This window comes from Giraffa tippelskirchi, chromosome 14 (assembly GCF_054371585.1).
Source record: "Giraffa tippelskirchi isolate mGirTip1 chromosome 14, T2T-mGirTip1v1.2.pri, whole genome shotgun sequence".
Classification (NCBI taxonomy): domain Eukaryota; kingdom Metazoa; phylum Chordata; class Mammalia; order Artiodactyla; family Giraffidae; genus Giraffa; species Giraffa tippelskirchi.
Window position 1 is genome coordinate 37404724 of NC_137288.1, and position 13646 is coordinate 37418369.

General features: G+C 41.1%; 1 protein-coding gene and 1 long non-coding RNA gene across 2 annotated transcripts in view; one reads left to right on the plus strand and one right to left on the minus strand.

Moving 5' to 3' along the window:
* The window catches only part of KLHL14 (kelch like family member 14), a 107789-nt gene that overhangs the window by 68511 nt on the left and 25632 nt on the right, over nucleotides 1-13646 (plus strand). The window lies entirely within an intron of this gene.
* LOC145534627 (uncharacterized) overlaps nucleotides 1-13646 on the minus strand; it is a 41297-nt gene that overhangs the window by 14723 nt on the left and 12928 nt on the right. Inside the window, exon 2 of the long non-coding RNA XR_014074819.1 lies at nucleotides 9316-9498. This is a non-coding gene — a long non-coding RNA (uncharacterized LOC145534627). The remainder of the gene's footprint in view (nucleotides 1-9315; nucleotides 9499-13646) is intronic.

Consider the following 13646-nt stretch of genomic DNA (forward strand, 5'->3'; position numbering starts at 1 on the left):
AATCTTATCATGATCTAAGGACAAGATCCTTTCCCTGTTCACTTGGTTAAGGCTTTACTCCCTTGCTGAAATCTTCACAGCCTCTCTACTGAGAGTAGTTGACTCTTTGGTATTCAGGCACCTCCATGACCTTGTCTCACTCTACTTTCCCAACTTGACATCCCATTGCTTCTCAAACCTTGCTTTACACTCTAACCCAACCCAGCTCCCTAACAGTTCCCTAGCCACCATGCCTTTCTGCACACAGATGGCATTGACTGAAATTCCCTGAGCCCCTCAGCATCGCTCCATTTCCCATCCTTCCTTCAAAGACCCATCACAAATCTCCTTTTAGCTCTTATTTTACAAGACAACTTTAAAAAAAATTACTCTTCATTTGCCTCATCCTTCTCTGTACTTTGGACTTATGTCATTCAATTCAGTTCAGTTCAGTCGCTCAGTCGTGTCCAACTCTTTGCGACCCCATGAATCGCAGCACGCCAGGCCTCCCTGTCCATCACCAACTCTCAGAGTCTACCCAAACCCATGTCCATTGAGTCGGTGATGCCATCCAACCATCTCATCCTCTGTCGTCCCCTTCTCCTCCCACCTTCAATCTTTCCCAGCATCTGGGTCTTTTCCAGTGAGTTGGCTCTTCGTATCAGGTGGCCAAAGTATTGGAGTTTCAGCTTCAGCATAAGTCCTTCCAATGAATATTCAGGGTTGATTTCCTTTCAGATTGACTGGTTTAATCTCCTTGCTGTCCAGAGGACTCTCAAGAGTCTTCTCCAGCACCACAATTTGAAAGCATCAATTCTTCAGTGCTCAACTCACATCTGTACATGACTACTGGAAAAACCGTAGCTCTGAATATATGAACCTTTGTCAACAAAGTGATGTCTCTGCTTTTTAATACACTGTCTAGGTTAGTCATAGCTTTTCTTCCAAGAAGCAAGCCTCTTTTTATTTCATGGCTGCAGTCACCATCCACAGTGATTTTGGAGCCCAGGAAAATAAAATCTGTTACTATTTCCACTTTTTTCCCATCTATTTGCCATGAAGTGATGGGACTGGATGTCATGATCTTAGTTTTATGAATATTGAGTTTTAAGCCAGCTTTTTCACTCTCCTTTTTCACCCTCATCAAGAGGCTCTTTAGTTCCTCTTCTCTATCTGCCATCAGATAGAGTGGTATCATCTACCTACTTGAAGTTGTTGATATTTCTCCTGGCTGTCTTGATTCCAGCTTGTGATTCATCTAGCCTGGCATTTCACATGATGTACTTTGTATATAAGTTAGATAAACAGGGTGACAGTATACAGCCTTGATGTACTCTTTTGTCAATTTTGAGCCAGTTCATTTTTCCATGTCCACTTCTAACTGTTGTTGCTTGATCTGCATACAGGTTTCTCAAGAGGCAGTTCAGGTGGTATGGTATTCCCATCTTTTTAAGAATTTTCCACAGTTTGTTGTGATCCACATAGTCAAAGGCTTTAATGTGGTCAATGAAGCAGAAATAGATGTTTTTCTGGAATTCCCTTGCTTTTTCTATGATATTGGCAATTTATCTCTGGTTCCTCTGCCTTTTCTAAATCCAGCTTATACATGTGAAAGTTCTCAGTTCACGTACTGCTGAAGCCTAGCTTGAAGGGTTTTGAGTATTACCTTGCTAGCATGTGAAATAAGCACAACTGTATGGTAGTTTGAACATTCTTTGGCATTGCCTTTCTTTGGGATTGGAGTGAAAACAGATCTTTTCCAGTCCTGTGGCCACTGTTGAGCTTTCCAAATTTGCTGGCATGTTGAGTGCAACACTTTCACAGCATCATCTTTTAGGATTTGAAATAGTTCAGCTGGAATTCCATCACCTCCACTAGCTTTGCTCTTAGGAACACTTCTTAAGGCCCACTTGACTTCACATTCCAGGATGTCTGGCTGTAGGTGAGTGACCACACCATCGTGGTTATCTGGGTCATTAAGAACTTTTTTTGTATAGTTCTGTGTATTCTTGCCACCTCTTCTGCTCCTGTTAGGACCTTGCTATTTCTGTCCTTTATTGTGCCCATCTTTGCATGAAATGTTCCCTTGGGATCTCTAATTTTCTTGAAGAGACCATTAGTCTTTCCCATTCTATTATTTTCCTCTATTTCTTTGCATAGTGCTCTCAAAAAGGCTTTCTTATCTCTCCTTGCTATTCTCTGGAACTCTACATTCAGTTGGGTATGTCTTTCCCTTTCTCCTTTGCCTTTTGCTTCTCTTCTTTTCTCAGCTATTTGTAAGACCTCCTCAGACAACCACTTTGCCTTCTTGCATTTCTTTTTTGGGGGGATAGTTTTGGTCACCGCCTCTTGTACAATGTTAGGAATCTCCATCCATAGTTCTTCAGGGACTCTATCTATCACATCTAATCCCTTGAATCTATTTGTCACCTCCACTGTATAATCAAGAGATTTGATTTAGGTCATATCTGAATGGCCTAGTGGTTTTCCCTACTTTCTTCAATTTAAGTCTGAATTTGGCAATAAGGATCTGATGATCTGAGCCACAATCGGCTCCCGGTCTTGTTTTTGCTGACTGTGTAGAGCTTCCCCATCTTTGGCTGCAAAGAATATAAACAATCTGATTTCAGTATTGACCATCTGGTGATGTCCATGTGTGATATATGTTAGGTAAAAACTGAAGGAAATCTCTTATCCTCACAGAACACATGTTAAGCTAGTTTAAACCACATAAGGATCATCAGCTACCTCTTGATATGGGGGCCTGTGTCACTTCATCCTAGTCACAGTCAAATGTGAATCTTTGGGGGACCATATATTTCTATCCTCAATAAACCAAAACTGTGTTTTAAAGTCCATTCTCTATCAAGTTCATGCTTTAACAATTTCATGCTTTTGTGAACTAGTTATCACAAGTGAAGGAATTTTGCTTGCTTGGAGTTTTTTTGTCCTTCATAAAATTAAACAATGTAAGAATATTTGAAGGAGGAACTAAAAGGGGACAATAAAAGAACTAACTGTTACAGTTTGTCTGGAATGAGCCTGGTGCGTTCTGTAAGTTATCCAATTTAACTGAATCCTTACAATAGCCCTATAAGGTAGATAGTATAATTCACATCTTACTGATGAAGAAAACCATGACTTCTAAACTCACACAGTTAAATGATATCAAACCTAGATCTGTATGACAACTTACTGCCTTCCATTTTAAAAGGCAAATTGCACATAAGTCTCCAAGACTGAACCTAGGAGCTAAAGCCACATGCTTATTGCATTGCTAGTCTACCTTAACTAAATTGCTTTACTTTCTTCATCTGAAATTTAAAAGTATTGGTTGCAAGCTACAGAAATCCAATTCAATATAACTTAATGATTTGTCATCAAGTGAACAAGTGTTTATCAGTGTTTTCTGTGTGCAAGGCATTTTTTCAAGGCACTAGGGATTCAGTGGTGAGCAAGACATACATGTAGCCAGAAGCCTAACATTTTAGTACGTTGCCTATCTATGCAGCTAATATATTTAGTATGGAAATACTTTATAAACAAAAGATCTGTCTAATGATAAGCATTTCCAAGTGCTATTGGGAATACTACAAGAGGGTGAAAGAGTGATGAATGCCAGGGGAGGCCTTTTTTAGTGGTTGCCAAGGAAGATCTCCCTTTCTAGTGAAGAGTGAATGAGTGAAGGAGTGAGCCGTGGGAATACATGAAGGAAGAACATATAAGGCAGAGCAAATAGCAAGAGCAAAGTCCTCAACCAGGAATGTGTTGGGGGCCTAGGGGAAATTCCCAAGGAGATCAGCATGGCTGGAGCACCACTGGGGAAGGAGACGGTGGTAGAAAAGTTGGTTGGGAAGGTGGCCAACAGCCTGGCCGCATGGTCCTCGTAGGCCATTTCAAAAACTTCAAAGTTTACTCAGAGGTCAATGGCAAGTAAGGAAAAGACTGACCAGAAATAAATGTCAGCATCTGACTTGGGTTTTTGAAGGATCATTCTGAGAGCCCAAGGTTAAACCCAAAGGGGGAAAGAACGAAAAGCAAGGAGACTGTGAGAAGGTTTTTTAAAAGGCCAATGGGGAAAGGGATTTATAGACCCCTAAACAGGAGAGGAGGGCAGCTCTGACCTATGGATAGCTCAGAAACAAAAGGTCAAAGTTTGGTCTCATTTTTCCACGCTCCTGTTCTCCTCTCATTTCTCCTTACTCAGGTTTGCTTCTCCATTTTCACAAGCAGCTCCGGGATCTGTGGCCAGAAAGGAAAGATTTCTTCTTGTCAGAGCCAGGGTGAAATTCCTGCTGAAGGGCCTGGCTGGATCATGGGGCCATCTTGAGACTGACCAGACACTCACTGTGTCCACCTCTGTGTTTATGGCCCAGGAGATGGGGTGCTCTAAGGATACCTGGAAGGAGCAGCAGGATAAAGAAGTTTGCATTTTCTGTCGCTTTTTTTTTTTTTTTAAAGATAAGGCAAAGCACCCTGTGAACACAGCAGAAGGATGGAATGGCTAGGGAGAGATTAAAAACGGTGCATCACTACCTGATGGAGGCAAGCCCCAGTGACTTCTCCCTTCTCTGGCTTTCTCTGCCACAAAGCTCCTGGACCACTGTGTACTCCTTACAGGGGGTCTCCTATGTGTCTGTATTAGTGTTTCAAATAACATAGCGACTGCAAACTTTCCAAGAAAATAAAGAGGGCCATAATATAAAATGCTCTGATAAATCTAGTACCTATAATGAGACCGTTCTGGGTTTGCATGTTGATTCTGACCACACTTCCCCAGAGCCCAGAAGCAGTCGTGTCATACATACGTATGCTGCTGCTGCTGCTGCTGCTAAGTCGCTTCAGTCGTGTCTGACTCTTTGTGACCCCATAGACGGCAGCGCACCAGGCTCCACCGTCTCTGGGATTCTCCAGGCAAGAATACTGGAGTGGGTTGCCATTTCCTTCTCCAGTGCATGAAAGGGAAAAGTGAAAGTGAAGTCGCTCAATCGTGTCCAACTCTTAGCGACCCCACGGACTGAAGCCTGCCAGGATCCTCCGTCCATGGGATTCTCCAGGCAAGAGTACTGGAGTGGGGTGCCATTGCCTTCTCTGATACATACCTATATCCACAGTTCATTGAGAGAACTTCACATATGGGGCTAACCAAAAACAACTTCTTTTTTTTCCAACCACTGATTTTTTAAAACCTCTGTAATGGATGTCTCATCGCTCTCTGTGGCTACAGGAAAATTTCTTAAAGCAACCCCAGGTGTCTTGGGATAGTCAATCAAAAAACCTTGTTCTCTAAATACACTTGAAGTTTCTCTGTCTCCTGTGGGCCCCCAAGTTCAGTGATTTATTGGGAGGGCTAACAGAATCAGCATATACTCACACTTACAGCTATGAGTTATTGCAGGGGGAAAATAGAAGGCAGAATCAGCAATAAGAAAGGATGCATGGGGCAAAGTCCAGAGGAAACCAGGCTTTTCACAGTGGAGACACACAGGATGCACCTATTCTTTCCAGCATACAATCATGACAACACCTGTGAAACGTTGTCTACCAGAGAAGCTCATTAGAGGCTGAGTGCCCAGAGCTTTTACTGGGGGCTGGTCAGGTAGACATATGCCTAGCACATACCAAAATTCCATACTCCCAGAAGAAAAACAGCATGAATCTCATCGTTTGTCCAATTTGGGCACAGACAGCCACTCTTAGCTAAGGTAGTGAACTGCTCTTGAAATCTAAGTTCCCTAACATTAGCTGAAGTCCAACCTTTCTAGGAAAGGCCAGACTTTTCCAGGATAGCAGTTTCAGACCTGCTGTGTTAAATCTTTCCTGCACACTGAGGTTGACATGAAGGTGAGAAAGACTGACTCACCCTTGGATGGAAATCAACCATGCAAGTAGTCTGGTTCAACCAGAGATAGAACCAGAGAGGGGGAAGACAGAAGAAAGCTCTTATTTGCCTAGTGTTTTTAGAACCTGGCTTTCAAGAGATAACTGCTGCAAAGCTGACTTTGTTTTCTCATGAGCTGTCTTTATAGACACTGCTGTATACCTCTTTCTTATTTTTTAATTTAAAAAACTTTTATTTATTTTTATTTTATTATGATTATTATTACTTTCTGGCTGTAATGCCATACAGCATGCAGGATCTTATTTCCCTGACCAGGGATGGAACCCACCCCCCTACTTTGGAGGTGCAGAGTCTTAACGAGTGGACCTGCAGGGAAGTCCCAGTTGTGAACCTGTTGAAGGCGTCCCACCGTCCACCACATGGCTTCTGTTAGGGTCACCTTGCACTAGCAATGAATCTTCTGGGTTGGGAAACCTTTCATGGCAGTTCTAGCCAAGCAGGCCCACAGCTCAGCCCACAGGGAGGTACTAGGTGCTATTTTTTCCACCAAATCCAGAAATACAGGCTACTCCTGTCCCCACTCTCTTCCTCAACACTCCAAGCACTGACGGCTTCTGCCAGCTTTGTTTCTTCAGACTTCTCCTTGTCCCCAGAAATCCCTAGGAGACACAGAATCAACTGGCCCAAAGTATTTCCACCAATCTTTGCTTTGTCTTTGGGGAGCCGGATGGGAGAATTCTGTTCTTCTGTGGATGGAAAATGCCCAGTGGTTCCACAACCACTCTGTTTTAAAAAAATCCCTACTCACTAATAGTCTTCCATGTCATTGTGTATATATCAACAAAATGTATGTATGTGCACCAAATCATACCACCACCAGGACCCAGCGTAGGAACCACTTTTAGAAAATCTTGCATCAATGGCCTGAGATAGGTCTTTGATTTTTTTTCACACAAAGCTGTCATTTATTGAACAACAACTGTCTGCCAGACACTGACCTACAAAGTGCTGCTTTGCACAGAAAGGGAAGGAAATAATCTACCCAAACAGCCTTGATTTTATGATTTATCTGAAGTCTCACTTTCTCCCTGAGGTTATGGTTATTTCCATTCCGCTTCTTCCATTGCTCTTCTCCTAGAACACGTGTCTCTTACTTCTCTATTTACACATTCTCTTTTTCTCTGCACTGTGAGCTCTGAAATACAGGAATGGTGTCCCAGAGTGTCGCACAATAACTAATTCCTCAATACATATTTTTGAATGAAATAAGTGAATGAATGAGCTGCTCTCTCCTAGGTTTTATAGTGAACCACTAGAGTTCACTTTCCAATAATGAGTGTGTATGATCCACATCAGAAAATACTTCCTTTCACATTCTCATTATATGTACCGTATCCATTTCCTTCCTCTTGCCATCAATAACTTGGGACAACAATAGAGCCATCACCTAAGAGAATTGAAGCTGTTGCGCAATCATTTTTCTGTCCTGTTGCCACATCATCCATAGTATAAATAGCCCTGGCTCCTTTGCCCTTTGTCAAGAATTTGCACAAGTTTAAATAATATAGGATGCTCTATGGCTTTAATTCATTTATAGAGTTGACTATATTTTTAATGAGCCTTTCTGGGTGTAGACCAATGAAAAGTGCAATTTTTCAGTCCTCCAGAAAGACAAAATCAGGAAGACGCTTACTGGCACTTAGGAAAAGGGAAACATCAAAGCACTAGCGTGGTTCACCAGCATGCCTCTGAAAACACACCTTAAAAATACGGGGGGAAAAAACCCTAATCTTTTGAAGATATTTCAGTGCTCATTGCCAGGTCTTCGCAGGTGGCTCGATGATAAAGTGTAGGCCTGCCAGTGCAGAAGACATAGGAGACTTGGGTTCGATCCCTGGGTCGGGAAGATCCCCTGGAGGAGGAAATGGCAACCCACTCCAGTATTCTTGCCTGGGAAATCCCATGGGCAGAGGAGCCTGGCGGGCTGCAGTCCATGGGCTTGCAAAGAGTCAAACACAAGTGAGTGACTGCGCACGCATGCCACAGAGTTCATTCCCAAAGATGTTTTACTTTCCAAAAGTGAAAATAAAACTATTCTAATTTCTAACTAACGTATCAAGAACTATTCAAAATATAGTAGTTAATATAGTAATGATAGAGTCATAATTTGTCAAGTAAAGTTTGGTCGAATAGCTAAGAGAAGCCTGAATTTTTCAGACTCCTCAGTCTCGCTGGTTATTAGCACTTCCCTCCATTTAAGCACTCAGAACTAAAACTGTAAATCAACAAAGATTTATTGAAAAACCTTTGACCTTGGCACAATTAGGCTTATGATAGTTCCTAAAGAAATATGTCACAGTCTTTGAAGAACTTACAAACTTCCTTTAACATGTGTATTGCGTGTAGGATGACATCCTCCTAGAAAACATAAAATCCTGATCTAAGGCAGGTATCTTTCTCCTTTTCTTCCTTTTAATTCTTTCACTTCCTCCCTCCTTCACATCTTCTGACATTCATACATTTTTCACACCTGCCAAAGAAGTAATTGCCACATTCTCTCATAGTATTCACGCATTTGTGCTACTAACATTTATTGATTCACTAATATTTCTAATTTCTGCAATAGGCATAAAAGCTCTAGCAATGCTTGAGGCTGTATTATCCCATGTACTGGACACGGGGGTGCCAATTTAGATATTTCCATAAATAGAACACTTTAAGAATAGAAATCACATATTTAGAGGCAACTTATGATATCAAGAAATCAAAAACCAATAGAGAAATGTATAAAATACAAATGGACTTGAAATATATGGAAAATGCTCTTTCATATTTAAACAAATGGAAATTTAAATTTTTACTAGACAGCAATTGTTCACCTACCGTGTTGGCAAAGGTACAGATATTAAAAGGAGTACCGTATAATGACATCCATCAACATGTAAGACACCCATCCTTTGGCTCAGAAATTTCACTTGGAAGAATTAATCCTACAGATAAACCCTGTGTATGCGTGCTGTGTACCATTATGGACACTCAGCAGAGAACTGCTTGTAATAATAGCGGCAAACTTCACCACGCCCCTACTCACCAGCCTTCTCACCCCTCTCTCATCCAGCCTCCATCTTCTCTCACCTGGACCACAGAAAGAGCATCCTGCCTCATCTTCTTTTCCCTCGCTCACTCTCACAACATCACAAGAGCCAGAGCAATGTTTTTAAAACATAGATGATGTCCTGCTGCTGCTAAAACCTCTCCAGTGCCTTTCCATCATGCTAAAAATAAAATCAACACCACTTATCTGGCTTGTAAAGCCCCATCTACCTTGCCTCTGCCTGCCCCTGACATCTCCCATGCCTCTCTGGCCCTCACCCTTGGTGTTTTTAGACACAGAGGCTTTCTCAAGGTCACTCAGGCACATCCAGCTCATTGATGCTTTAGAGTCTCTGCCTGGACCCCTTCCCCTTAGATTTCTCACAATGACCCCTTCTCACCCTTAAAAATTCACTTCAGTGACAGTCCTCAGAGTGGCCTTCGCTGATGACCCCAGGTAGAGCCATGGCCAGGCACTCCGCTTCTAACACTTGGTCCCTTTAGCTTTCCTCTTTACGTTGTCCATCCTCACCTGGCTGTGTTCCTCTGCATTCCATCGTGTATTTGTGTAGATTCTCCTGTTCCTGTCGGTGAAGAGGAGAACACTGTCAGCTTCATTCGTTGCTATGTTATCAGCAACCAGAGAAGGACCTGCACGTAATAAGTGTTTGTAAATATTTGTTGAGTGATTGAATCAGAAGGGGATGGAACACATCCCAGGATACCCCTCAGATGGAGCACAGTGTGGCTGTTGAAAAGAATGGGATGGTAGACAATCCAAGGCTTATCCTCTGACCAAGGCTGCACCATCGCACAGATCTGGCCTTGGTCTCCCTCCCAGACCTTACCTCAGATCCTTGTCCTTGGTCTTCTTGCTGTATTTGCTGTACTCCACATGTGCCTCCAGGGCCCGGGTATTTGTTATTCCTGCATCTATACCTGCATCCACCCCACGTGGCTGCCTTGCTCATTCTGTCAGGTCTCTGCTCAAAAGTCATCTGCTCAGAAAGAGCCTCCCTGACCACTATCAAAATTCCTCACTCTCTCCCTTTCTCTCCTCAGACCCTGCTTTATTTTTCTTCATTGTTGTTGTTGTTGTTTAGTCGCTAGGTCCTGTCTGACTCTTTTGCGACCCCATGGACTGTAGCCCGCCAGGCTCCTCTGTCTGTGGGATTTCCCAGGCAAGAACACTGGGGTCAGTTGCCATTTCCTCCTCCAGGGGATCTCTGCAGCCCAGGGATAGAACCCTTGTCTCCTGCATTTGTAGCGGATTATTTACCATCTGAGCCACCAGGGAAACCCACTTTTATTCAATGCACTTATCTTTTGAAATAGAAGTGCCTGTTTATTTTTGTCCATGTTTGTTACAGGCTTTCCTGACTACAATATTCCTTGATACTGTTTGTCATGACCTCCCCAACAAGTAGAGCATTGCCTGGCATAGGGTAGCAGCCAAACAGATATTTGATTGGTGGGGAATGAATAAATGAATGTATTCTTGAGTGCAAAAAAACCAAAGTACTGAATATTATGCCCATAGAATGCTATGCCAATTGTATTAAAGAAAATGACCCATATATATAACTTCTCTGGAAGAAAAATCCAAGAAAACGACAGGGCTGGCCTCTGCAGTAGGGAACTGAAAGGTTGAGAGGGATTTGAGGAAAAGTTATTCTTCTTGCAGATCATTATTGTTGACAAGACTGTACTTCTACAAAACATGGGCAGTAATTACTTTTTCCAAAAATTATGTCATATTTGATGGTTTTGCAAGTTTATGTATTTGAGGCCAAAAGGAAATCAAAGTGCTCATAAATGTTACTTGAAATGATAAACATTCAATAACCACATCTTTAGTCATCCTATAAACTTGGCATAGCCCTATGCAGTCTTTGGTTTGGATGTTCATGCTTATCGGTGGTTGCAAAAGATACCTACTGTTGGAAGAGGCATATGTTCCTTAGATATAAAATATGAGAGGAAACAGAGATATGGATCTCTAGCAGAATAAAATCTTCATAAAGGCAGTAAGACCCTTGCACATTCTATATGCCAGGAAAAGGGCCTCTGGGCCCAAGGTACTTTGAATCTGCTTGCAAGGTTGAAATATGCCCTTCTTGTTCAAAAGATAAAAACCCTCTGCCAATAGACTCTCTCCATCCTTGCCTGGCTGATTCGGTCAGTGTTTTTCTGGCTCCATCAAATACATGTATCTTACTTTCAGAAAATCCCCTCTTTGAATATGTGGATTAATAGGGAAAAAATGTAAAGGAGTGTCAACTTGCTTTAATTAAGGCTCCTTTTAAATACGAAAAGAATAAATATTTAAAATACGATTCGATACCAAAAAATTATACAGAACTTTCAGGAACACCATCATTGAACACACAGGTACTCGGTAATTACTTGCTGGTTGGATGAACATACCTATTGAAAATCAGTAGAGTGAAATGGATGAGAGCGTGGGTTGGGATCCAGATAGCCCTGTGTTTGGATTCTATCTCTGCCATTCATTAGCTGAGTCTGACCTTCAACAAGTGACTTAACCTCTCAAGGCCTCAGTATTTCTTACAGAAGTAAAGTGAATCACTAATACTACCCTTGTAGTTAGCTGTATTAAATGAAAGCTGTAGGCAAATAAAATATATATTTTATCATGTCTTATATTTTATCATGTATTATAATATATATTATTTCCTTCATGTAATTTCTGCCTGAATAGGAGCCAGTAATAACAAAACATAAGTTTTGTTATGTTTTCAGAAATATAATATAGGTAGCTATATATAAATATTGGCTTCCCCGGTGGCTTAGTGGTAAAGAATCTGCCTGTCAGTGCAGGAGATGCGGGTTCAATCCCTGGGTTGAAAAGATACCCTGGAAGAGGAAATGGCAACCCACTCCAGTAATCTTGCCAGAAAAATCCTGTGGACAGAGGAGTCTGGTGGGCTACAGTCCATGGGGTTGCAGAGTCGGACATGACTGAGCGCAAACACACACATATATACGAATATAATTATATACACATATACGTGTAGAGAACCCGCACAATGCCTGGCACATAGCAAGTGTTTGGTTAATGGTGGTTCCTGCTGTGAAAAGTAACACAAAATACTCTTGAGAGTTTGACTCTTCATTTTCACATCCACAAAGACCAATTCTGTGAATAACATCCCAGGACATTTCATTGTACTGTACAGAAAAGGGTAAAATAATTTGTGTTACTGAGATTTTTATGGCCTTAAAATTATGAGAAAACAATTAACAGGTATGTAAGTGAATTGTGGCAAGGATTCAACTTGTAACAATGACTAACATCTATTCAGTGTGTGATGATCAGTCATTCTGCAGAGTAAATAGTCTGACTTAATATCCTCTCCAAGTTTATTTTATAGAATCACCTGCTTCCTACTTTCTTAATTAAAAATATTAAATGCAAATGGTTTATGAAATTTCCCAGACTGGAAGAGAATAGCAGGGGTTTGGAGTGAGAAAGCAAAAATGATACAAACTGCTTCACGTTTAGAGACTGAATGAACCCCTCAGATGACCAGAGGTTTCCTCTTTTTCAGTTTTCTGGCTGTTTTTCTCTTTTCTTGTAGCATTTTGAGTTTGTTTAATGAAGTTGAGACTTCTCACAAAGGGCCTTATAAACACGTGTTATTAGATTTTAAATCTGATTTAAAAGTGCCTCTCTCCTACTCCCTGTGAGTAAAGTGACCTTTTTAAATGGAGGGAAGTGGGTTTAGATGACAGTAATGATAAATGCGGTCATGTTCACTCAATAAAATAAGGCCCAGTGCATTTGAGGATAAATCAGTGAAATGTACAGCCCCACCTGTCTGTCTCCATCATTCATTTCCACTGTCACTTTCACAGTGGCTGATGGATCACAGTCGCTGTAAAATTAGACAGCCTTTAATCTCATTTCATCCTGATTAGCTTCTCTTTACCCTTTCCCTCTAACTCACTGACTGACACGCTAAAAACTCACACTGGGCTGTATATGAACAGGGAGTACAAACTTCTCTTATGATACCTGCTTGGCAGGGCGAGGCCAGTGTCCACCCCTAGAGAAATGTGGAAGGAAGTGGGCACGTCTTTCTTGTTATTTAAGATAATCAATAATTGCCATACCCGGTGTCATTTTAAACAGATGTTTTGTCTTGCTCATTGCTTTCTTTATTTTGCTTTCCTTAGGGCTTAATCAGAAGTCAAAGCAATGAGATCTTCTGCAAAACTCAAACATTGATTTCATAGCAACATTTTTCTAATAGATTTGGAGTGTTTTACGTTCATAATCATCTCAAAGGATTTTCTGTGTGTATGTATAGTTTCTTGATTCACAATAATTCAGAAATGAAGATGCTGAAAGAGCCAAGAAATATAGCATGCAAGGTTTTAAAACAAGAGTAAAAAAATGGTAGATAAATGAAAATATCTTCAAGTAGCCTCTATATGAGCATTTCAAAGACCTCGTCTTCTCTTATTTTGAAGGTTTCAATAGTTTAGTGTAATAATTTCATTTGTTTGCACAAAGCTTAACAATAGGGGTAATCAAATGAGAAAGAGGCTTAAGAATAAATTATGTATTATTTCCTTCACTTAATTTCTGCCTGAATGGGAGCAAGTAAATGACAAGAACAAAACACAACCATTGTTCTATTTTCAGAGTCTGTGCTTTATTATTAATATAAAGCTAGACTTCCAGTTAAAAAGAAGATAGTACAAT